The sequence below is a fragment of the Bombus vancouverensis genome, chromosome 13 (assembly GCF_051014615.1).
Source record: "Bombus vancouverensis nearcticus chromosome 13, iyBomVanc1_principal, whole genome shotgun sequence".
NCBI classification, from domain to species: Eukaryota; Metazoa; Arthropoda; class Insecta; order Hymenoptera; family Apidae; genus Bombus; species Bombus vancouverensis.
This window is the reverse complement of record NC_134923.1, coordinates 8,694,633-8,721,605: the sequence shown is the minus strand read 5'-3', so window position 1 is coordinate 8,721,605 and position 26,973 is coordinate 8,694,633. Positions and strand designations below refer to the sequence as shown.

The 26,973-nt window shown below is 38.3% G+C and overlaps 1 protein-coding gene and 1 long non-coding RNA gene across 5 annotated transcripts in view; one reads left to right on the top strand and one right to left on the bottom strand.

Moving 5' to 3' along the window:
- The window catches only part of LOC117161098 (protein kinase C-binding protein NELL1), an 88,719-nt gene that overhangs the window by 48,962 nt on the left and 12,784 nt on the right, over positions 1 to 26,973 (bottom strand). The gene's annotated exons all lie outside the window — the stretch shown is intronic.
- LOC143303533 (uncharacterized) lies at positions 4,522 to 5,759 on the top strand. The gene is made up of 3 exons (XR_013059931.1): positions 4,522 to 4,785; positions 4,862 to 5,204; positions 5,273 to 5,759. It is a non-coding gene; the product is annotated as an uncharacterized LOC143303533 (long non-coding RNA).

The window sequence follows — 26,973 nt, the reverse complement described above, 5'->3', positions numbered from 1 at the left end:
TTTCCATCGAGGCAACGATCTACGGTGAGATCCGTTATAACGTACCGCACGCGTACCGAACGAAAATGCAAAGTCGATTTTCTCGAAAACAAAGCCTCGAACGAAAAATTTTTATTCTATATTTTCGACTTCTTTTTTCGCGTAGAATCACCCCCTTTCCGCTTGTACCACCAGTTACCAACCACCCTGTATATATATATATATATATATCTGTATCGATAAAATTCAACGTTAATTTGGTAAAAATCCCTTCATATTTTTAACAATTACAAGGATTGATTCTGACTGAATCATTCTGACTGGTTTGGTCGTTCCAAGTGCAGTATTTAGAGACGAAACGAAGGGGTAACGAAAGAATCGATATAGTTGATGTGAACGTAGTTATCCGTAAGTTTAGCTTTAGTTTCGTTTATGTTCATAGATATGTAAAACCAAGTCCAATTCCTGGACCATTTGGCTGAAATAAATAAATACATATACATCGTCATATCATGTATTATACAAAGACTAAAGTCGGCTTAACTACAATTGATTAGTACACGAACTATTAATTCTATAATTATGGAAATTTTTAGTTAATAAATGGCCCGTTAAGCGTATTCGAGAGTCTTACAACCGAAACTTCGCACACTGAACGACGCAAGGCGTCAACGCGTTTGACAATCGGTCGTCGCTCGAACAATCCAAAAACCAATCGACAGTGTACAGTGACTGAAAACCAACTGGACGCTTATGTACATGTTTGTATGCGGCTGCGTACGTGTGATTCAACGCGCCGAGGAAGGGTGCGCCATGTTGTCTGGCCGCCCCGCATTGCGCCAGTGAACTCGGCAAAATCCGGACACAACCCGGCCGCCCGTATCTTTCACTCGCTGAAATACCCTTTCACAGATCTATTATCTCTTCTATACTTCATGCAAGAAATATAGCAAGTTGTTCTAGGTGCGTTCGAATGGCATAGAAAACGATACCGTGTGAGCCATACGATAAATGCATAGCCATTCTTCATGGGATGAATCTACACACTGAAAATAAGCAGAAAACGTCCAACGAATATACGTCCTGCGTACCTTAATTTTCCTGTAAAGGATGCGTAAAGAAAAAGCGTTTCAAGTTTCCGCCTCGTTTCCTTTTTGCAGTAAGAACATCCCTTAACAGGAAGAGATGGGACCATTGCATTGGCTATCATGATTCAAATCTATTAGGTCTTTGTTTTTGGGTCATTTAACACCCACAGTATGTTTAACGTAAGTGAACAGTGTACACGATCTATGAGAAGGGATACAAAATTGACATTGGGCTACTCGAAGAATACCTGGTACTTTCGAACGAGTACGAAACTCAATGTTCAGACACGAGGCGGTCACTTGGGACATTTTCTTTAATCATTCGTAATTCGAAAACTAATTTATGTAGGACATATATCTGTCAGGTATATTTTACTTATTCAGATATCATGAAAAACTAAAATTCCCTTTACATTATATATTTTAACCTCTGCATCGTGAATATTGTTATTTTATCGAATATATGTGGTTCTATCCTACTGACTATTTTGCTGGCCATTGTAGAAAGATGAATGCAACAAAAATTTATCATATCCTCGGGGTAACAGGGAAAAACGAAAAATTCCCTATTACGGGCGATTTTACGTTACATCATCCATCAATGTCGCAATGTACCTCGTTCCTTTGCCGCAATTACGATTCTTCCGTTGCGGATGCAGCCTCCTCCAGGACTCGTCCTCGTTTCCGCACTATCAACCTACTTCCTCGAGCGATGCAGGTTGAATGCGACCGATCGTTGTCGGATTTTAGGGCATCTTCTCTTGAAAAACGGCGTCGAAAACAATTTTGCCGGATTAGTCGTGCGATTGTTGCGGCTGCAACGGTTCCAGCCAGACTGAAACTGTTTCCATGGCACTGGTCACGGTTACGCCAATGGAATTCTCTTTTTGTCCTCGTTGTAACAGTCGATAGCGAGGATAATTGATCGAGGACACATTTACATCCTTATACGTGTGTTTATTTCTCTTTCATCTTGGCTTCTTACTCTTCTTCTCTTCGAAACATTAAATCAACGACATTCGCAGTTTTATCGGTTTACTATCATCGTCAAGTTAACTTATCACCTTCTTATTTAATTTGCGATCGCGTGTAACACAATGGATTAGAGAATCTATAAACGAACGACGAGTGGCTACTTGTGAATAAATATTTGCGAACAAAATTAGCAACTTGTGACGAAGAAGCCTGCAAAATATATAAAAAGCCTGGCCGTCGGAGAATACTTTCAGAGAATTGTAGAAGTAATATAATAAAGAGAAAATAATAAATCTTATGTAAGCACGATGAATCTTGGCTCTAAAAAGGACCCAGACAAAATATATACATAGGATACAAGTTACACACGTGGTATGTATTGTTGATGCTCTGCTGATTTAAATAGAAATGATTATTCTACCGACCTTGCAAAATAATATTTCACCTCTAGCACCCGCTTTAAAAGCTTTTATTTATAGAAGTACTCGTGCACCCTGATTTAAGGACTAACATGGTCAAATTATGGTAGCCGAAAATTTTATTTACCATAGCTTCCAGCAAGACATAAGACTGTTGCTCGTAATTAGAGTTCTAACGAGGCAGAAATGTTAGTTCCTGTTATATTTAGCGGTAAACGGATGGGGAGAAGTTGTCATATGGAGAATGTATGGGGCGCCAGGTGTTGCTACGCGATCTCCTTTTGCAACACCTGCCTCGCGGGAGGTATTACCTACGGAATTCACATAAATTAGACGTTTCCGCTAACCAACAAACAAACAAACCTAACCCTGTCGCAAATATTTTGTGTCTCAATGATAATTTCCTAATTATTCCACAATCTTTTCGTATTTCTCTCGCACCGAAGGAATAATTTTCTAAAGAAGAAAATAAAACTCGAAATTGGCCGAAGCAGCGCAGTAGATTGGCATATTTTCCAAAGCCAACCTGGAACTTCCCTTTTCACCTAAAGAAAAACACGAAAACAAATTAGATTCGGATATTCGAACGAATGTCCCCGGCATCTGTCAACAATTTACTCGAAACAAGATAAATTCGGCTATTTTAAGGAACCCCGCGGTACAACTTCCAGACACCCCATAAGAATCCCGAGAAAAACAGTTTAAAGTATGTAGACCGAAAACTCCGACAAGGACGAGGATTGAGTTCAATTTATCAAACGCATATATAGCAAGCCCTCAAGCCTAAAAGCAACAATCGGCGAAAAGAGAGTTTCGACTAAGCGAAGAGAAACTGGGAGCCAAAAATAATGTTCCCTCGAATTTATTCGATGCCATCGTCTCTTTTTTCTTCTTCTATCTCTTTCTGTTGAAAGTTTTCTCTTCTTTCGTGATGGCAAATGGCCGCGAGTGCCGCGGGGAAAAGAAGAAGGAAAGAACAGAGGAACAAGGCGAACGACAACCAACGACTACGACGAAAGTCAAGAACGTGAAGTGCCTACGAATGTGGAGAAGGCAAATTGAAGTAGGTCATAGCTTCTAGATTCTCTTTGCAGGCCGGAATAATCCTTACCTTCCCTCTTTCCTCGAATCGTACGGCCAACACGGTAATCCCCCGGGAGCACACGGTAGAAACGGGGCTTGAATTCATTATTTCCCGTTTCCACGGCCCCCGTAATTGCATTCGCTTTCGTTCGACCGTAATTTGCCTAGCGGCCATCTTCCTTCGTACCGACCTCTCCTCCCTTTCACCACGCATCACCTGAGAGTCTGTGTGCTTTCGTTTCTTTTAGATTTGTGAATGATTCCAGCAAATGTTAGATGCAAATTGTTATGTTAAAGAAACGACGAAATTGGCAGTATTCTTTAAATCTTCTTCTTCGAATCTATACCGCCAGTGAGTTCTTGAAATATTAGAAGAGGATAACGTTTTCTATTTATATAGAATTTAAGGAAATAATAAAACGGTAAATTAAAGCGTAAGGAAGAAGCCAAAGTAACAAAGTAACGAGAGTGGAGTAATTATAACTGCTCACTAAGGACACTTCAAAATTCCTAGCAAAATTCTTCAAAGTAGTGTTTAATAATGAAAGGAAAACTTAGATAATTCTAAAACATCCAATCGTCTACACTGCATGCGAACCTAACCTACAATCTTTGTAAATGAGAACAGAGTGACTATAACTCATCATCGAATACACTTCGAAATACTAGTCAAATATTTTCAAACGAAATCATTCTTAATAATTAAAAACAAACTGGAATAATACTGTGACATCTATTCACCTGTTACATGCAAACCTAACCTTCAAACGTTATAATTCCATGAGAGAAACCTCATCTAATAAATGTATGATAATTCGAATAACAACCGCGACAATCTGGCGTCCCTTCGCGAAGATTTTCCCAGTAGTCGTCAGATCTCATCCACAATACCCGACAATCATCTGTCCTCGTTGAAACAAGCTACCTCGACCTTGACAGTAAGAAGAAGAACTCGATGGAAAATTGTGGTTGACGAGGATGCTCCCATTTTCTCGGTGGATCCTGTCGATTCATCTTGTATTTTGTTTTCTTCCAGGATGCGAAGATCTCGAAAAACCTTCGTGTCTATTACCACGATATGGATCGTCCTTGATGAGTCGAGGTCGCTGGTGAAACGAGATCGTCGATCCCCTAGGGTGATTGTTGTGTGTTTGGCATCAATCATAGCCATTTCTCCGAAGGGTTCCGCGTTAAAAAACTTCCAACGAGTTCCAACGATTCCTTTAGTCGGCCATAATAAGGTAAAACGAAACGAATGTCAAGGCTACCGATATTATCGCGGCTTTGTCGACTTTGATTAAGGTTCTTGTATTACAGATACTTGACGAGGCAAGGTAAATACTCGTAAACTGAACGTTTGCCATTTGAAGGTATTATCTTTTGAATGTCGCATCTAGTAATTTCTGTCGTTTGCAAGTACATGTCCAATTCTTCGAGATAGCTACAGGTATGAATATTCAAACTGTTTGTATATTATTGTTTAAAATCGGTATGTTTAATTTTTGCACGTCTTGGAGAAATAACATAGTAAAAGCAGCGGACAGTGCCGAAGCAAAGATGGTTACTTAAAATGAAGACATTTCTGGTGCAAAAAAGAATACAATTCCAAGAATAGGTATTTTAGTAGCAGTGAATGTGTTAAGACGAACATGTCGCGTTGGTAAGTATCGATCGTTGAGAGTAGAAAAATTCTTGTTTTCGCGCGATTGTACCGAGACAACGTTCCAGAAATTCGTCTCACGAAGATACTTCGAACGAGACGAACCGTCCTTGATGCGACGCCACGAAGACATTCGCACGTTCGAAGGCAGCGGTCGTCGTGTTTCACCTCCGCGGACGTTGTTGGATAAAAATCGGTGGAAATATATATACATCGAAATAGCGTTCGACGAGACTATTTTAAGCTGCACCCCGTCACCAATTGAAATAATGATTTTGCGAAAATTTATAGAAATTGGTTTCGGCGTGGGCAATTTCTTTCGAAAATTTTGTTGTGCCTTCTAATGCTTTCATCGTCGATCTAGGTCGTACAACTTTTCGTTTATTTCCTTATACCATATGTGTTTGTGTATATCGAGTGTTTGTTACATATTAAATTTGTGAAATGCATTACTATATCGAATACAATGTGACCAATAAGAATAAGGAAATTAATACGAAGAATAGCAGACATTGGTGTCGGTTTAGAAGCAAAGTGTATACAATTTAAAACGGATAAAACACTATATATAAAATAATCAAATAAGCAGAGATACTCTAATTATTTCAAATAAAGCATTTTTCACCACACTTTTCATCGATAAAATCCTCCAGTCGTCGAGGAACAATCCTTCTAGAAGAGTAAAACGAAAAAGAAGAAGAGGAGAAGACCATAAAACAGTGAAACAAAAAGAAAAAAGAAAGAGTCACGATGGATCTGTTTATTGCCAGCCGGAATAAAAATCACGGTGCTGGGTGGGTGGCGCGTGGTTTCGCGACGAGGAGCAACGTGGTAATGTCAACGGCTCTTGTATCAGCTAGAGAGCCACTCGCCCTCTTCCACTGTCTTCTTCCTTTCAGCCTCCTCTTCGGGCCTCACCTCTCTACTCGCGAAAGATGCAATCAATTATGACGACTTTACAATTCCCTTCTTGTCGTCCGCGTCGTCTGCCACTTCATTCGCTTCCCCGTCATCTCTTCAACCTTTTTTTATTTGTCTTCTTACCACGGAACGTCTGGCGGATTTAAATTTCGCGCGCGTGCGACCGCTATGGGCCACTCGATAATTATTATTGAACGATTAGGATATCGATGATTTTTTATAATTTCTGGCATTATACCGATTAATACTGGCAATACTAATTAATTGTCGGATCAATGTCGATGAATTATTTATAACGAATTTTAATAATTCAATTACACATATTCTTCGTAATACGCAACGTAAGTAAAGTTTAAAATTAAAATTTGCAACTTCGTGTTCTTTCGTGCGATTGGCGAATGGTTAAAATGCTTTCTTGAACTGTTATTAATAGATAACGAAATAAAAATATTTGAATAGATTTGAATATTTATTGATAAGAATAGGAATATCAAAATTATTTTGATTAATTAAGGATATTACTTATAGCAATCCCATCTACATATATCTTATATATTCTATGACTGATGATAAGCTCATTAAATTTCTAAAATTTGACTAATTAAAAATATTGTTTGTAGCGATCCTATCTATACTTTATAAATTTTATTATTAATAATGAACTTGATGTATATTATAAACAATTAAAGTAACCACGAAGCAATTTCAAAGTTCCAAATATTCGGTTAAAGAATAGAGAGAAAGGCACGAAGAATAATCATAATGATCATAATGGGAAATTTTATATCGTAAAACTGTTACATATATATTCCCATGAAAAATACTGGGTGGTCCATGTCACGAAATCGGTCAGTTGGTACGTCGTATTTTTAAATCAGGCAACGGTAGTCGACTACTAGTAGCAAATAATTTTTACTCGGTGCGACACCGGCGCCGTTTCAGCTCGCGTAGGCGAGGTTAGATTTACTCGCGTTGAACCATTCGCGTCTGGCCGGCGTCTGGAGTCGCGTCTCGCTCGTAAAATCATCAGTCGCTCACAGAATTGGCCGGTTGAAATGATTACGCGCTTTTTACGATACTCGACTTTCATGTTGTCTCATTTTCGTGAGTTTCATTGTAACGTTGTCGGATGTATGACGCTGTCATCGATGACACAGTTCTTCCCCCTTGGCAAATGAAATTTTCGTTAGCGTGATAAAGCTAACAGATTAACGAGGCTCTGACGGAATATTTTGCATAAACTGTTACAATATTTCTCAACGAAATTTTTGTTTTTAGTTTCTACTTAAACGTTTTTTTCAATAGTATATCTGTAGTATATATGATTAACATGAAATGAGCAGAATATTTTACACGAAGTATTAGAATTTTTTCTCACTGTTTTGTCGCAAATTTGTTTTCGATATAATTGATCTAGAGATCACGTCATATCGTCTATTATAACATTAAAAGCAAATTACCTTAAACCAGATGACAGCTACCACCATAATTCTTCTTACATAATTCACTTCTTTCTTGTTTGCACGATAAAATTGACGGATTAACAAGAAATCTTAATCTCTTTTTAAGTATCGTTCGAAATAACAACACAAACAACAACACTTCCACAAGAACTTTTATTGCAACACCAAACGCTATTTCAGTCGCCATGTTTGTCACGAATCGAATTCGACCTATTCAAAAAATCGATTGTTCTATTGGTTATCGACCGTGTACTCGAGATACACTTCTTTTTCGCTTGTATAATAAAACCGGCAAGTTAAGGAGAAACTGTTAAAAATTTGTATATGAAGCATCAGAATTGTAACTTAAACTCTCTTTGGAAATAACTTAAAATTAGAAACAACAAATAGCATGAACTATGCAACACAGTCCGCAAAAACTTTTGCAATACGGAACGACATTTCGCTAACGATAAAATGACAGATTAAGAGACCGATAGAAATGACACATTAAGAAATCGATAGAAATGACAGATTAAGAAACTGATAAAACACATATCTCTTCAAATATCATGCGACGAATACATAAAATGAATATCTATTCATTTAACATCTCCACAGGAACTTTGCAACACGAAACGCTATCTCAGTCGCCATGTTTGTCGGGAGTTGGATTCGACTCATTAAAAAAGTCGACTGTTCTATTGATTATCGGTTCTCCAATCGAGATATACTTCTTTTTCGCTTGTATAGTAGAAATGACAAGTTAAGAAGAATCTGCTAAAATATTTTACATAAGTCACCAGATTTTGTAACTTAAACTCTCTTTCGAGATTATTTGAAATAGGAAAATAAATAACTACTAATATTGAGCTATGTAACACCCCCGCGAGAACTTTTGCAACACGAAAGGCCATTTCAGTAATAATAAAATGATAGGTTAAGAAACTGATATAATACATATTTCTTTAAATATCATTCGAAGAATGCATAAAATAAACATATAACATTTCCACAAGAACTTTTGTTGCAACGCGAAATGTCAGTTCAGTCGCCATGTTTGTCACGAGTCGGATTCGATTCATTAAAAAAAATCGATTGTCCGATTGGTTATCGATCTTGTACTAAAGAAATCGAAAATTGCGGCGTGGCCAGTAGGAAGAAGACATCGAGCGTGCTGCCACGATGTGGCTATCGCGTGTACACGTGTGTACGTGCGTGTAACGTAGTGGTCTATCAATTTCGCGGGCCCGGACGTTTACGAGTAGATCGTAAAAGCGGCGTAATAGGCGCACACGGTCGTATATGCCGTCGCCGGGTGGCCAGGAAATTCGATCGAGCGCGAAGGGTTTTACGTAAGTCACGAGGTCCTTCAATCGTCCTCTGTGTGTCGCAGCGTTCTTTACAGAACGTTACAGTACGGTAGACATAACCTCGAAACACATCCTTCGAAACTGACATTCGCTCTAATAGCGAGATGTCGCGAATGTACGAAACATCGAGAAGTAAGTTGTTCGTCTTACTTTACGTTCTCGTCTACCAGTTATTGCACGCTGGATACGGCCGGATTCGCAGCAGGGAGGTTAGAAATGATGGTCATTCAATTTCTACGAATCAAGATCTCAGTTTTACTGTTGCACAATGTTCATTGGAATTATTGCTACGTGATTTGACTCGTGATTATGTTTAATAGGTTATGAGGGATTTGAGTACAAGAATTTTGAAAAAAGAATTTGATCTGGCATAATTGAAACAAACAATATCCGGAAATTAATAGTAATCAATCTAGCAATTAATTGCAAGGACAATGTAACGATCAAAATTTTGTCTCATAATTGGGACAAAACCAAAGTAATCCTACTAATTAATTTAGAAACAACTAGGCAAGGTAAAAAAGATTAGTAATAATTATTCATAGTTTGACAACATTCAAAGAAGTCAATGAAGTCTATTTAATAATTGAAATTTGCTTACCGTTATGCTAATCATTTCTTCTTGAAACGAAAGTTATTTTACACCTATTCACTTCATGTTAGCTCCCCTCTGTCCTATAGATAATATTTTAAACGTACCAGCCCGACTTCGTTTCCACGCGTAGCTTTAATCTGCATTTATTCTTTCCCTCAAGTACAGCCGCTTAGACAAACAAAGAAAAGAACAGAGGCATAATTTCCCCACATTTCCTCAGCTCTGCTGCTTTATATTCATTATCCGTGCTCTCCGCCAACGCAACGATATCGAAATCCTCGTTACAGCCTCTCCAGCGTCAAATTGAAACGCTGGACGAAAGTAAAAGTGGAATAAGAGCAAAAGTAAATTGAAAAAGCTCCCTCCACTTTCCATGGGGTGTAAATTCAATACGCGGGCATATTTATGAGCGAAACTCGACGATCTTGAAGTAAAACATAAAAATAGTATTTTGGTCATATTGATACGACAAATTGAGACACAAACATAACCTAATCTAAATACATATTTCCTTTTCCTATTTATCTTCGCAATTATGTAATCGAATACATTATTTGTGACTTATTATCGTGTAATTATATATTCCTTCGACTATCTCTTAATTTTTAACTTTGTAAGATAAACTTTTCACTCGTATAACAAACTAAATTATTTGTATATCGTTACTGATCTTTCCTTCTGTATATCGTAACTGATTGTTTCGTGTATATCATCATTTTTCCTTTTTTATCGTGTCATCGCGTTCGTGTACACGATGATTACCTTGACACGATAACAGCAAGCCAGAAAACAATGAGTTCTCAGAAATAGTATTTGAAAGAACGTAGCGGGGTGGCCAGCTCTATTACCGGTACTTTATTAGCCTAGCTGGAAACCACGTGGGTTGAAACAGCGCTAGGCGGGATTTTTCTAATGTTCGATGCTAAACGACCGTGCCAGAAGTCGAATGTTATGGTGAAATGACATTTTCGCGCAAAACTTTACGTATTGTTGGTTACAACCGAGACTTCCGGTATGACAATGTTATTGTAATTCATACTTCAATCAATATGAAAAAAACTTCCTATAAAATCGTATACATATGATACTGCATACGATACTGTGACACTATCGTAAAATGATAATACGTATCATAAAGACTTCCATTCTTCATACTTTGCTATAATAAATATTACACTAACCTAGAAACGCAGATCGAAACCTCGCACTCGATAATTCCTTAAGTTCTGTTACTCCATATTTATTTTAAGAAGGAGGAAAGATAAGAAGCGCAAAAAGAGAAATTCGACGCGTCTCTCAGATTGTCCTGCGGTTTTCAGGCTATTTTTAACGCGACTGCCGCTTAAAATAACTCCTCTCCCTTTACAAATATTTCCACCTTTTTCCTTCCGAGATTAGAGGCACTATGAGATATTTGTAAACTCGAGTATTACGAATAAGCTTCTTGGATGAACTTTAAACAAACAAAGAATGATATAGTTTAATTTCTACAATTTTATTTATTATATACATCCTGCTGATAAGTCAAATTTATTTACCTCGTGCATTGTTTTATTATTAAGTTGCAAAAATATTACTCGTTATCTGTATAATTCAAGAAGAAGACATTAAGTTATCGTTTATTACAAGATTCTAGAATACCAAATCATTTCGAGAAGCAGTTCGTTGTCTTAATAAATTAATGTAATTATGAAAAATAAAACGCACTATATTTCTACATCAAAAATGTTCGAAGAAAGCACTTTATTTCAAGCAATCGGCCTCGACAGATCTTCGGCAACGATCTCCAAAACGATTCAGGAAATGTCAGTTGAAAGCAACAAGATTAAAGCGCGATTTCACGAAGACTCGAGTTTATCGGAGGGTGAAGCGTCAGAATCGCGCCGTTTTCGAGGCATCCGGCCACCTGCGGAGCCTCATCGCGAGCGTGGGCTGCCTAGGGCAAGAGGAAGGGGCGTTGAGAGCGAAACTCTCGAGAACGAGCACACATCGACGCATATGGTGCCACAGTAACGGCGATGAGTACTACATATGTACACAGGATTTTTCTCGAGGAAACTAGTACAACAAAAAACTGTAAAGATGATTAAACAAAAGAAATGTTGGTCTGATTTGGTTATTTCTGACAGACCCAAAAGAATCAGGCAGACAAGCACGCACACTGACAGGAAGTGTCATATGTGCAAACAAGACCATATAGCAGCGATCCTCAACTTTTTCCATTTCGTGACACACATAAACCAATCACGGTAGAGAAACAAAGATTTCTTGGATCGGTGACTGAAATTTAGAGATTTCTCGGACCATTGAATCAGGAATTTCTGTTATTACAAATTTCTCCAATCTTCGATTCTGAGAGACAAGGATTCCCTTAATTTACGATACGAAGTTCAAGGTTTCCCAACATTCTAACCGAGAGAGTTAGAGATTTTTTGAAGATCCGTCAAACTTCTTCCAACTTCTCAAATGTGGAATTAGAAATTTCTTGAATGGACGATCGAAAATTACAGATCTCTTAAACTTGGAAACGAGGATTACAGGTTTCTTGTATCCTGAATGGAAAATACAATTCTTTCGAATTTCTAATCGAGTAATTAGATATCTTGGAAGTTTGTAATCAGGATTTGGCGTATGGTGCAGCGCGGCATGCCGTTTAGCACTTCCGGTCGCGGTATTTGGCGGGACGCGGCCCTATATATGGCTCGCGTCCGTCACGCTGAGACGGATACGACGCACGCAATTTTCTAGGTCGACACGACGCAGCAGGGAAGGTCAGGATTGGTTCAAGTCCAAGCGAGTGGTCGTCGCGCGGCCGTCGACGGCTACGCGTTTGCCTCGTCGCTAGTCGATCTATAATTAGCGAATTTCCGCGGACCGTTCACTGGAAAGAGATCGAACAACGCTTCTCTTCTTCGTTCATCGTCTCTTCCGATCGACATATCGCTTCGAGTACCCTAATAACACGAGGAGAAGATGAATCTTTAACACTCTGCTTTTTAACGCAGGCTTCAATCGTCATTCATAAACGATCTGTAACTATTAGCGTGCATCGTGGATAGTGCAGCGCCGATCATTTGCCAGTCCATTTTGTCTGTAAAAATTGTACGCAACTCCAGTTGTATATATAAAAAGCTACGTACAATAAACGAAACAGTAATCGATGATAAATGGAAGAAGTTTCATTTTAAACAATTCTTAGTGACGTTTATAATTCTTATCGCTTGTTACCGCTTATTACGACAAAATTAAATTTGCATATTGATGAAATGAGTGTGCCGATGACGAAACTAAATTTCCATATCGATGAGATAACAACGTGCTTGTTTAGTTTTGTGTAAAGAAAATCTCGACTGAATATTCGATGTGATATTTAACGGAGTACCTTCAACGTTAATTGGTGTTAATCGATATTTACAATCGTCAGTAACAAGGACGTGGTTTTGCAATGGATGGGATGGACGATATTATAAATGTGCTTAAGACTATTATGCAAACTGTTGGAAGTTCTAAGCTCTGATTTCATCCCATTTAAACAATTTTTTAGGAAATTGGTGTTTTCTATTTATGTCGATCCACAGCTCGGTGAATTTTTCCTGATCCTTGAAAAAATTCACACTTTTCATCTCACTGGTCCGTGGTAATCTGGTCGTTCCAGAATTTTTCCAGCCATCATCGTGTACAGCTATATAAAGGAAGAACAGAAATGAAATCACTTGCATAGAAAATCCCCGTCCACATAATTCCGTTACGCGACCAATGGTTTAAGAAGAAGTCTCGGTCTAATGCAACGACTTGGATGTTTTTCGGCATACAGCTAACACGCGAACTAATCACTAAAATTCTGCAATTGGCTAAAAAATATATTATGTTTAGCTCGAAATAGAAAATTCATATCGGACGATTGTTGCTGTCTTGGCTGTCGTCATTTCCTTGTTTGACGATCTAACGGAAATGAGATCAGTGACCCTGATGAAGTATTATAGTCAAGTTTGCATATTTTCAAAATTCCAGTCTGATAATTAATTGATAACTACGATACCGTTAACACGAGATACGATATCGTGAAAATTATTACACAAACAATTCTATCGATACATAATTCGATCTGAATGAAAACTGTATCCCAATCGAAGAATTTTTCCAGCCATCATTGTGTACAGCTATATAAAGGAAGAACAAAAATCAAATCACTTGTATAGAAAAACAATGAAACTTCGGTCAGTGAAAATCGATAAAAGCTTCGACGAATTTTACGAAATAGCGTGGATGAATTTGAAGGTGAAAGAAATTCCAGAACGATAGAACCATGATCGTCGAAAGACCAGAACCAGCAACAACGGAAGGGACGTCGATAATGAAGTTCTGCAACTTGATAAGCGACAATAAAAACGTGTAATATATGTTGGAAAATCGTTTGCATATTGCATATCTAACTATACAGGGAGGGGGGAAAAATGTAGTACAGATACAGGATATTTACCGGTATGTAAATGTAGATTCACCACCCTCATCCGTGATATGACGGTACTCTGACAGCCCGTGCAAACGTTCTACGTGTATTACGTACGTGTATACGCGAAGAGTTATCACGGTACCGTGGCGTTTCCGCTTCTCATCTTTCTCACGTTCGATTTTATGCGATCATGTTCCAGTTTCGATAGCCTTTTCGAATCGATCGTCTTATACGTCACGCTTGCATAATGTATAGCAAACGTGAATACGATGGAAATTCATCGTGACATACGCCGAATTGATATAAATTCACATACGCGTTTCCAGGAAGGAATCGCAAAAAAAATTTCGCCGGAGGAAACTTGGAAAATCTAACTGTCGCGTAGCAGTGGCATCGTTGATGGAAAACTTTGACGAAACTTTCTAATAAATTGCGGAATAATTGAGAAAGAAGAAAGAAATAAAATTAGTTTGAGAAAGGCAAAACTAATGGGAAATATATTAGGTTGTCCGAAAAGTGTCTTTCTTTCGCAACCGTGTTTTTCACAACAGTGCAGCTTAATACAAACGTGAAACCAAGTGTGTGAAATGCCGCGGTGTTTATCTCAACAGAACAAAATGGATCGATCGTAAAATCGAGAAAATAATATAAAACAAAGAAACATCGTGCGTTTATTATTTCCTCATAAAACGAAAGAAACTTTTCCGACAAACTATTATATACGACTGTGAAATAAATGAGCGAGAATCGCAGGAAATCTATAAAATTAAGGGAATAAGAAATTTCTAAAATTGATTTTCAATTTTTCCATTCTGTTCTCCGTCGAAGGGAAACGATTTAATAGAAAATCCTCGGAAGCAATTATTTCTTCTATCGAATAGACGAACATTGAAAATGTATAAAATCGATCGTTATATATCTTTGTAGGGAAAAGTAAAAGAAAATGTAAACCTATGAGATTAATATTTCTTCCCATCTATCGGATAAAAACAGCACCGATAACGTTTCCATTTCCTTGTGCAGTCAGCGTTTCCGAATCCCCCATGAAAATTAATTTCCGGCTGGCCTGTTGGAAATCGTCCAGGCCGGTCGCGAGCAGCTTATGAAAGAAAAGGAATTGGGTTGGAATGGAGCGGCAGCAGTTGCACAAGAGTGGTTGTAGATACTTTGCCGCTGAAATTTCTAAGGCTCTTGTCGCGACGACCGTGACCTTACCGAATGCGTGTGTGGGCCGAAGAACAGCGTGTTGAAATGGTGGCAGCCGAAACGAGCCTCAATTGAGGAAGATGCGTGCCGCTAATTAGCAGCAATTGCCATCACCGACCAGCCGACGTTAATATTCGGCTCATCGATATCAGACCCGGTGACCCTTCGGGATCGCTCGTTCTCTCTGCAAGCCCCATCGATCGTAATTTTGACGGCGCCCGCGAAACTAATGGCGGCCTGGTATTGCTAAATAGATGGATCTTCGTTTTGGGATGCTGAGAATGTCTCCTCGGGGAGGAATTTTGTTGAATATTTTATCAAAGCGTGTGCGAGGGTTTTGGAGGGCAAGTGGTGTTAGCGATGGAAATTTTAATCTGGAAATACGGTATCACTGGTATAACGCAAAATTGTTTAAGAAGATTGTGTGTACAGTAAACGTGGACAGTAAATGTTAGACGCGCAACAGCATACTTGTGTATAAGTTGGAATTAATTATTGTTTACTAGTTAATTTTAAAAAGTCGATGAACAACAGAGTAGTGAGATTTAAGAATCGCGAGTAAGATGAAAATTCCATATAGAGGTTGGTCGGCTGCTAAATCTTGATAGAAATTTGGAAATTCGTGGAAATGTTCTTTAGAGAAGATACAGTGTGTGAAGAACACGTATGGAGACCAAATGTACAAATTCGATTGTCTATATAATTTTTGAATATAATTCTTCTATGTAGAATATCGGTATAAAATTCTTTAAGAAAAGAAAAGGATACAGAATTATTTTTTAGCAAAGAAGAAAAAATTATAGAATTGTTAGAAGGAATTATATCTGAGAATTGGAACTGCAAGGATCTCGAGAAAAACTTTGTGAAATTGTAAGAGTAAATTAGGATAGAATATTAGACGCGTGAATAAGGACTCGTTAGAATTTTCGTAATTGCAACGAGTTTCACGGGTTTAAAGCGAAGAAGAGCGAAAGAAGGCAAACAAACATTTGTTTTTCTCACCCCAAGAGAGAATGAGCGTGAACGATCTGGAAGAAAAACTAATTTCGATGGAAAGTAAGGTAGACTCACGCTCGGTCAGATACCGGAAATGGAATAAGGGATGAGGGGAGAACAAAGCTGTGAAATGAAACCTCGCTGTTTGCACGAGATAAAGGGCAAACCGAGGTTTTGGCTGTTCAAAGGACTGAAAGAATGCTGAGAATGAAGGCGTTTCGACAAAAGTCTGCACCGAATGTGAATTCAAGCATTTCAGTAATAATTCCTGCAACATTAAAAATAACGTAATATTAGCTATTAAATTACAGTGATAAATGAGATCCTTCTAATTTATTTTTACTCTAAAATTTCAGTTTCAAGCTTCCAATAAAAATATTTTTATGTATTAATAAATACTTCATTTAAATATTAATAAATATAATTCATTTAACACGATCGATATAACACAAATTATGAAAAGAGGATGTTCCTATTGATATACTCATCAACGTGTATCTATTCATTCTTGTAAAGTAGAAATCCATTTGTTAATATTCTTCGATCCGTATATTAATTTCTCGCAGCTTAGAATAATATTTTCCGACGTTATAGCGATACTCGAGTAAATGAACAATTGGAATTTTCTCCTATCGACGTTATTACTTTCTTTCTTAAAAGCAAATCTAAATCAACCTTAACGCGTCGCTCGCTCTAATTACGAACATATTAAAGAAGAATTCAAATTACCACCATCGACAGTCACCATTTTATCCTATTCCTGCTTTGCTTCGACTTTGCTCTCGATATATCCATTTCCAGTAATTAGAGAACTTATCTGTGAAGAAAAATCACGGTAACGAGATACAGGAAAGAAGAAAAAATGAGAAAGAAAGCTTCCGCGACGTGGTAAGAGTCCGATAAAGAAGAAAAACTTCGTTGGATCGTAGCAAAGGAGGAAAAGCAAACGAAAAAGAGAAAGGAGGAAAAGTTATAAGAAGAAGATAGAATAGCTAGTGTCGAGGTAAGAAAGCATTCGGGGTTTTAAGGGATGGAAAGAGGCAAGATGGTGTACGTATATGTGTGTGTGTATGTGTGTATGGCAGGTGTGGGTGATTGGGGGCGATCGATGAACCCCCGAGAAAAAGCTGGGCTTGCGGCGGGGGCATCGGGATGGAGGGGGCGTTGCCGCGGGGGGTGGAGAGGGGCGTGTGCCACGAGGGTGCCACGAGGAGAACGGTGGATGTAAGGGGTGATAGGCCGGGGGCAGCAGGTCACTCGACTCTAGCTACACCTCGCCTATGCGATTCCTTTCTACACGAATATTATTAACCTTCCTTTAGGAAGTGAGATTCTTATCCGAATTAATTTTCTGATTTGGCAACAATATCTTTTCTCGAGTTTTGTTAACTCGTTTTTCGAGGATCAGATTTCTATTGCAATTAATATTTCCATTTAGGAGCTGGAATTTATTTTGTACTTCCTTAAAGGTTGAGATTCTTATACGAATTAATTTTTAACTTGAAAATCAGAATTTCTTTCTACTCGACTATTGTTAACTCTTCTTTAAAGGATGAGATTCCTATTCCAATTAATATTTCCATTTGGGAACTGGAATTTATTTCGTACTCAAATATCGTTAACTGTTCGTTACAGGATGAGATTCTTATACGAATTAATCTTTAACTTGAAAACCAGCATTTCTTTCTACTCGACTATTGTTAATTCTTCTTTAGAGGATTGGATTGCTTCTCGAATTAATTTTGATTCGGGAACCAGAAGTTCTTTCTGCTGGAATACTATTAATCCTTTAAGGAGTGAGATCTTTCTTCGAATTAATCTCTGATTTGGGAACCACAACATCTTTCTGCTCGAGTATCGTTAACCTATCTTCAAGGGCTGGAATTCTTCTTCGAATTAATCTTTGCATTTGAGAACGAGACGTTTCTGCTCGAATATTATTAACCCTTGTTTAGGAGGTGAAATTCTCATTCGAATTAATCTTTGATTTAGAAACAAGAACCTTCTTTTCATTGTTAGTACATTGCTTTTCAGAGCTGTCAGATCGCCAGTTGTCAGTGATCATTGGCCTACGAACATTTGCAAATTCATATTTTTATTACACGTCTCATTTATAAGTTCTTTATCAATCACCTGTTTGTAATAAATATCTCGTAACTTCTACATTCATTTTCAAATTGCTTTCAAATATTATCAGTACGATAGTCCTCACTCTAACCTCATCATCGTTTCATTATGGTGCCAATACGTAAAGCACAATATGGTGCTACGTAAAAGATTTCTGACGACAAGCGTTCAAATACTTCGGTGAACGGCTCTGTATGAAAAACGACGAAACAAAAGAAGAAGGCGAGATCTACGTGTGTGGCCAAGAGACGATAATTGCACCGCTTAACAGGAGGACCAAACTTCGGTGATCATCGAAAAATCGCCGGCAGACGCGCACAATCGACCTTTGTGTCGGACCTGTGACCCATGGCGTATATATACGTCCTCGCCTGGATGTCATATTACTTATTGATATCGAAGAAATCCGATGAACGTGGAACGGCCATGACGGTGCCCGCTTAAATGGAAGTAATATTGGCCGGTTGATTTGGCAGCAGATCAAACGCGGCCTGGCGGTGAATCAAGCCCCCCTTCTGTGCGTGTGTCGCCGGCCGATTCGAATTCGAATTCCCCGCTGATGATGTCACATCGTCATCTCGCGTTTCTATATTGGCAATTTCGCCAGCCCGTGAGAACAACCGACAACATCACGTTCCGTGCCCCCTCAAAAGGTTCGCGGACCTGGCCCCGGTATATTGGATTGATCATCGACTCGATTTCGGACGCTTTCGAACCACTGCACTGTCTCGATCATATCGTCAGTTACGAGTTGCTTGTGATTAGACTACGATTCCTATGCATTTATAGGATATTTTGAAATACCAGATTGGACACGATGTATATAACATGGAAAAATATACGCGTTCGATAGTTGGACATTTTAATGTGATATAGAACAGTTGATATTGGAATGGAACATAGAGGGAAAGAATTTTATTCCTCGACTAAACGATCAGAAGATACTTTCTTTTCTCGTCATTTTCTGTTTCTCTATGCTACGATCGAAGCTAACAATTGTAAGAAATTAGGCATAATTTAAACGAAACTAGAAAAGTAATTTAGGTCGGAATAGAATTATCCGAAGGCAGAGTTGTACTTTTCCGCAAATTTCGATGATGAAAATACTTTTTCTTTTGAGAAGATGAGTCACCACGGGGGAAGATCATACTTTCTTATCGTAGAGGGGAAGGATCGTTCGACCAATAAATTTCTTCTCCCTAGTTTTGCTACCATCGATGACTTTCGTCTTTTACCGTCCGTATCGTTTCTCGCTATGGTCAAACAACCGTCCGCTCTATCTTGACTTTTCCAGCTCGTTGAATCAAATTTGCTGCATGACATATAGTTAAGATGTAGATTCTTGGATAAGTGTTGGGTAATTAAACCTCCTTTCGATAATTTATATTCAATATGCTTTCGAGCACACCCTCTAGTCACGGGGTGTGGTCGAAAGTTATAGAACCTGGGAGAACCTACAAGAATTCTTCCTTGAAAGGCCAAAAGGTACAATTGCAATGCATTTTTTAAATTCAATTCAAGTGAAAAATAAAGCTGTTCGTCCAAATATTCTATTTACCAAATTGTTAAATTCTTCTTTGTTGAAGTAACTACTTCAAGAAAAACTCTATATGTTTATTTGCGTATATCCGTGACCTGGGGGCTGCTATTACGTAGAAATATTCTAAATAAGGAAAGGTGCATATACCCTTGAGTATACATTATGTTTTGGGTTGCAAGGTCTAGGAACCTAAAACTAATCAACAGATTTCTATTTATGCTCCCTGTAGCCTCTGGCCAAAGCTATAAGCTTAACTTTTTTGGTAATGGAAACTGAAATACGGCATTCCTTTAAAATCTTCTCTGTGATTACGCTATTCCCGCGCGTTCAATAGCGACGCTACTCGTCGAATAAATTTGAGAAACTCCAAATTATTATTCCCTCGCATCCGCTCTCTCTCTCTCTGTTTCCGATAAATAGCTGCGTTAAAATTAAATCAAAGAAATTCGAATGAATTTTTAATTACGTGTAAAGTGATACTTCTGTGACTAGATAGACATTCGTTCCATCTATTACGCGCAAAAAAATGTATGTTAAATAAATAAAATTTGTGATTCTACCAGCTAGAATAAATGTCGTGGTATATTAAAAAATGTTGAATTACTTCAAGAAAATCTCTACATCTTTATTTATGTATATCCGTGACCTGAAGACTGCTATTACGCAGAAATATTCTAAATAAGGAAAGGTGCATATACCCTTGAGTATACATTATGTTTTGGGTTTCAAGATCTAGGAATAAAGGAACTAATAAACAAATTTCTATTTATGTTCCCTGTAGCCTCTAGCCAAAGCTATAAGCTTAACTCTTTTGGTAATGTCCTTTTGCTATAAATATATGAACGTGCTTCCTATCATTCCATTGTCCAGTAACACTAAGAGAGTAAGGATCTGAATCAGCATAAACTTATACCTTTAATTATTTCAATATACTTTTCTATCACAAATTCATCCAGTCGTTCTTCAATCAATCAATTTCAACCTCGACATTCTTAACCCCTGAAATTGTTAGCACAGTACAAAAAATAATAGATTGAAAAATACAAAGGACAAAGAAGATGTTTCTCGACAGTTCGTAGAGGTTAAGAAAACAGAGGATAGTGCCCGTAAGGATTAAGGATCGTCTGCTATATAGATGACGCCCTAGTTACGTAACTTCCTTTCCAAGGAACGCGATTGTATAACGTAATCGGAAGGGCATTGACTTCGTCGAGCTTGCAAATCGCCTCTGAGCCTGTAAATCGACCGTGTGATATCACGTTTCGCAACCCGTGACTCGGCTACGCAAACCAGCTTGCCCTCAAAGGGATGAAACGAACGTATTCAATCGATTAGTTCCTGTTAACTCGCGATGCAGCTTCGATTGCATCGGTTCAACCCATTACCTACGGAATTATACTATTCTTACTTTTATTCCAGACATCTTTGCTCTAAATATTTAAATAACACATTTTGTATACTCTGTAGTATGTACAAATTTGTTTCTTAAAGATTGCTATATTCTGCACGATATTCACGTACAGTCAGTATTTTATTTTTTTTTTTTATTACAGTCAGTATATTACTGTAGTAGTAGTAGTAGTAGTAGTAGTAGTAGTACAATATGACTGTATAATAATAATCTCATCTCCCTTTCATTGTTTGATTTACTATTATACTCTACTTTCACCCAATTGCAATTGGAAAGGGATGAAATAAGCGTTTTCGGTTCCATCGATACGGTGTTCAGGTCGAGGAAAAGAGACAGGTCACGCGAACTCAATGGACATACCGATTTCCTGGCCCAGGGAAATTTAGTTCTATCGTGCTATAAAAGCAACTACAGCGTCATCGTCGATCGATACGCCTGGGCTCAGGATTCCACGACTCTTGCCCATGGCAGATCGAAGTATTCGAAGTTTCTTAGCGACAATGTAAATTACCGATATCGATTATTACCTACAGTAAACTCGAAACGAATAAAGTTGAAACTGTTTAAAGAAGGAGGCGGCTGTAATCGTAAATGAAGGGTGAATTTCCTTTCTTTACCTTCGTGGCTATTCAAATGGCACTGCATAAAAAAAAAATTGTAAACAATAAATCTACTTTATATCTAAGAATTTTCTCATAAATTTAGTCTAATTGCAATATCATACTCTTTTACTATTTTACGATACTCTTTAGGCTAAAAAATTGTTTAGTCCAGCTAGTGTTCCCTGTCGGGAAAAATCGTTTGAAGGTGAAACAGGTGAAAGAAGCAGACGATCCTAATGGTAAATGCCCAATGAATTTCGTTCCTTTCTTCCTGACCATTCAAATGGTTCCGTGTAGAAGAGTTATAAATGTACGTGTCTTGGCGTTCGCTAAGTGCATTAAGGGTGTGCAAACAGAAGAAACGACGACGGGGAGAATAGAGGAAACAAACGGATAGCTGAAAGCTCATTGCTCGTTATACAACCCTTATTCGACAAACAGCCACGTTATCGCCACCCTCTGCTGATGTAACTTCGTTGCAATTCAAATACGCTCGGTTATTGTCTGCGTATTTTATTCTTTGCGACGAATAAAAATGGCATCGGACTCATTAAGAGTAAAAGACCGGAACAGCGAAACTGTTTACCTACGTTTGATATGAAATTAAGTATCTGTGATCAGTAGACTGCAACGTTTATGCATTTATGCGAAATTGCTAAAGCGTACAGATACACGGAACACACGTAACAGGTAAAAACGTTTAAGGTATCTGAAGCGTACAAAATATCTCGTTATAACGTTCAGAGAATGTAACCAATTTCTATTTAAGATCTGTGTCTCCTAAAAAATTCCTAAAAATATGAGATCACATTGACATTTACTAATCTAGGGATTAGATCGAGATTTTCATTAGGAATAAATGTGATTGATGACAGGATTGATGTCTACTGTTCGTTTACGACTAAGTTAATAGACGAGTTGAAATCGAAGAGTCTTTACTTAGACTTGATCCGAAGCTAAAAAGTATGATAATAGATTGGCGTTATCATTAGGAATAATGCCAAAAGTCGTTAGAGTAATACTAACAAGCAACTGACCTCGATTCAGTGAACAGAAATTTTTCTACAGATAAAAATGTGCGATTGGATTAAGATTGTTCATGATTAAAATTATACAAACCCATTTTTTGCAGTATAAATATATTAATATCGCAATATAGTATCCAATAGTCGAAAAAGATGCGCGAATAATTTATCGAAATTAGAACAATAACTCTAAAATATCTACGCACGTTTTATTAAAATTATCCAACAATTCCTCGTATAGAAAATACTATCAAAAAAAAAAAAAAGAAGGAAATAAACAGAAAGCAACGTCCACTTTTACCGTGAAAGGATCAAACGCACGAGAAACAGACCTAAAGAAACCACGTTTCCAGTCTCACGACTCCCTGAACACCCTCAAGTCACGAAAAGCTTCAATTTACCAAAAGCAGACAATATTGCTTCCATTAATTTCTCCAGCATCCCTCGATAAATAACAATAACCCAAGAGGCCGCAAATTCAGGCGCACGAACTACCCCCGACCATCTCACGTTCCTCGCAATTTCCCTTGAATTTCTACGTTTTCTCTGTGAGCAATTTTCCATTCTAGCGCGTACACTGCCGCTCAAAAGTATTCGGAACACTTCCTCATCTTTGACAAGATGGATTTTAATTAGAAAACTCCGGATATACGAATCGAACTACAACAACGTTATTCTTTATGATCGACCTCGATGACTGCGGATCATTATGCAAATTTATATCTTCACGGACGCGACTAAAGAAATTCGTTATGGTTATATTTTCAATAGATACCTTCGATTCATGGACTGGCGGTTTTAATTACTGGTTCTAATTACTATTTTGCCATTAATTTGTACATTTTCCTAAAATTAACGTTATTTCTGCAGATCAACTAAAGCGTACAGATACCTGTGAATAGACTACGAATATTATTTTCCCCGACAAAGTCATATCGTCGAGAATAAAATTAAAAAAGCAGAATCTCGGTGGAAAATTATTTTACGTAGCAAGTATTATAGAAACCATCGTACTTTGGATATTTTATATGTTTTTCACGTTGCAATGAAAATATATTAGATTATGATGCAGCAGAAAGAATAGACTTCAGATGTGTACACGTTCGCATTCGATACATCCGAGTTAAATTGAATTCAAGTTACAGTTTATGTCAAATTTACTTTTGGTTTGAATCCTAATCTGACGAGACCATAAGGGTAGTAAGGTAGGTTTTACGACAAGAATGGTACGTAAGATAAGAGAAGATATCGCAAATGAAGATCTAATCAGAAGCTATCGAAAAGCAGAAGGCATGGAGCACAGAAAAATAATATTACCTGCGTTTTGTGCAATTCTACATTTGCAAATTTTCCGCCAATGCATAAAAGTCGGTAATCTACTTATGAACGATAGTGTACGAGCACGAGAAAGGAGTGGTACTTCAATCATACCACGCGATAATCGGGCAAGAGGAACGAGATGCACGGTCGGACGAGTTCCTTGAGTAATCCCGAGGGTTTAAGCGAAGAGACGAGCAACGGGCGCGATATTAGCAATGGGGGAGGAAGCATAGCGTAAGAAACGTAATGCCTCGCAAAGTCAACGCCCTGGTAGCTCGATGCTCGCTGTGTATTATGCAACCCTCCCGGAACGGCCACCGAGAACCGCCCTTCACCGCCACCACCGCCTCCTCCGGAAACATCACCACCATCAGCCGCAACTTTAGCTACGACGCGATCGCGTGGCTAACCTAGTAATCCTCGAAATTCATGGAAATACGTTCATCTCGAACTGCTGATCCATTTACGAAGGGTTGCTTGTAGCTTCTCTTCTTTTTGCTTTGAATATCGGGTCGTTTGTGATTGTGATATTTGTGGAAATTGACGCTAAGGAGTTGTTTCAGTGGAGAGGTAGATTTCGAAGAGTACAAGGGTTGTGGAAGGAGCACTTGGTTTGCTTCTTCTTGGTTGCAACGTTGGAATCTGTGACATTTGTGAGAATTCGTTCTGAAGGATCGTTTCGCTTCGACTGATCGTGAGAGATGGATTTTTAAGCGTTGCTTTGGAAAAATTGCTGTGATTTAGTTTAGAGTTGAGAGTTCGGAAAGTTATTGCAGCTCCGTGTTTGGGAATTTGGAAAACCTTGTGCAGGGGAGATTGTGCTATTTACAATAAAAGTAGCACGAGACCTAGGAATTGGAAAAGACTTGCGAATTCTTTGCCCAGATCCGATTTGAACTTGCGTATATGTAGTTAGACCGAGGTTATTGTTAAAAATAAGAAAGAAAAAGGCAACTTTCTATGGTGACTTCAGCAAGATCACTGTACATGTATCAAAGAATCCAGAATTTCTTAGATTCGAATTGAAAAGCCTGCAGGATGAGCGAACTTACTTACACAATTCCACTTTTTCCATATAAACGACCCACACAGAACATTACTGTAAGAAACTAAGCCGAAAATCCTCGTAGGTTGCCAAAAAAATTTTCATAAATTTCCAACGTCCCTTTGGATTTTTTCCACCCAAAACTCTATCTCCGGAGATAAACAGTAATTTATAACCTGGCAATATTTACCCGCCCCCATGAATACTTCCAAAATCCACTAACCCTCTGTCCAAACAACAAATCTTTCCATCTCTAATCCAACTCAAACACGCAGTCTGTGCGCAAACATCCACCTTCATTGCAGCGTCACCTTTATCCCCCTTTCATACCCTTCCAAAGCAACCAGCGCACGCTATTCGAAAAAAAACCCTCCCCTAACTTTTCACCGGTGGCACCATAAATCTCCGGGATCATGTACGCGCTTCCATTTAATTACCCGCGGTGTTGCCCCCAAAGAATAATCTTCCACCCCAATTGTCGCAGCGCGTTTATCGACCCAGGGGCCATCGTATCTCTCGCTCCCAATTAGCCAGTGATTCACGCGCGACGGCCTTGAACCTACGCGTACACTACCATACGTAAATACGTATGTGATCACTCATTCGTTACATTTTGTTTGTAAACTATAACAAACACAGTTGGTTTATTTAAGAGGGAAAAGGGTGATAATATGGGACACCAAGGTTTCGATATGTGCAACATCTTTTCGTCTATGCAAATGAAATCACGTGGATTACGTGACGTCCTCCTACAGCGGTTCTTCGTTCTTGTTCTTTTGTTTGATCAATACTTGTTGAATTTCATAAAAAACCAAAGGATGTATATACTTGGTAACTTGAAATTTTCTCAAGACTCTAACAAAGTCATACGAATTATAATATTCGATTCAGGATGATGGTGCAGGTGCGGAAAGTGGAATTGTAAAATTAAACTGATCTTGACAACGCTGTTATATTTAACACTTGTACGTGGTCAGAACTTTTGCATTGTCTATACTTTTCAATCTTACAGCATATTTTTCTCAAAAGTAACATTCTTTCACATCGCTACTAGAATCTGTCCCATGTTCCAATAGCAAAAGATTCAGAAGTTCCACCAGTGTCAGGATATTTATGTTTATTCGTTTGCTTTTGTTTGTTAATACAAAAATAAAAGAAGTACCTGCAGCACATACGACGCGAATGAAGTAATAAATTTATGATAAAATGACTAAAAAACAAAATTGCTGAAAAGTGAATGAACTTGTAATCAGTACCAGCAAGCGTCGTTGGACGTATGAACTATTGGATTGGCAACTAAGTGATTGCGGATTTTATCAGTACCACCTAATGACAAAATCCGCAATCACTTAGTTGCCAACCCAATATTAAGGTGTATCCACATTGTCGTTAATTAATAACCTTTAATTAAAGAACAGCACAGGCGATATAGGTGGAGAGAAAGGCAGCGCATATGAAAGGGGGCGGATATGCAAGGGGGCCAACACCTGCGAACAACGAGAAGCGTTTTGCGAGAGAGGAAAAGGCGATCGTGGGTTTCGTATGGTGTGTGAGAGCGTTTATGGCGGTGGCACGACCGGTATATGACAGCTGCTGTCACGGCTGGTGCTTCGACCATGTGCTGGCCGCTCTACGCACCCCCGTTTATTCTGATGATACAGCGAACCGCATCTATGCTGAAATTCTCGACGATTCGAGAGTGTAATGGTCATC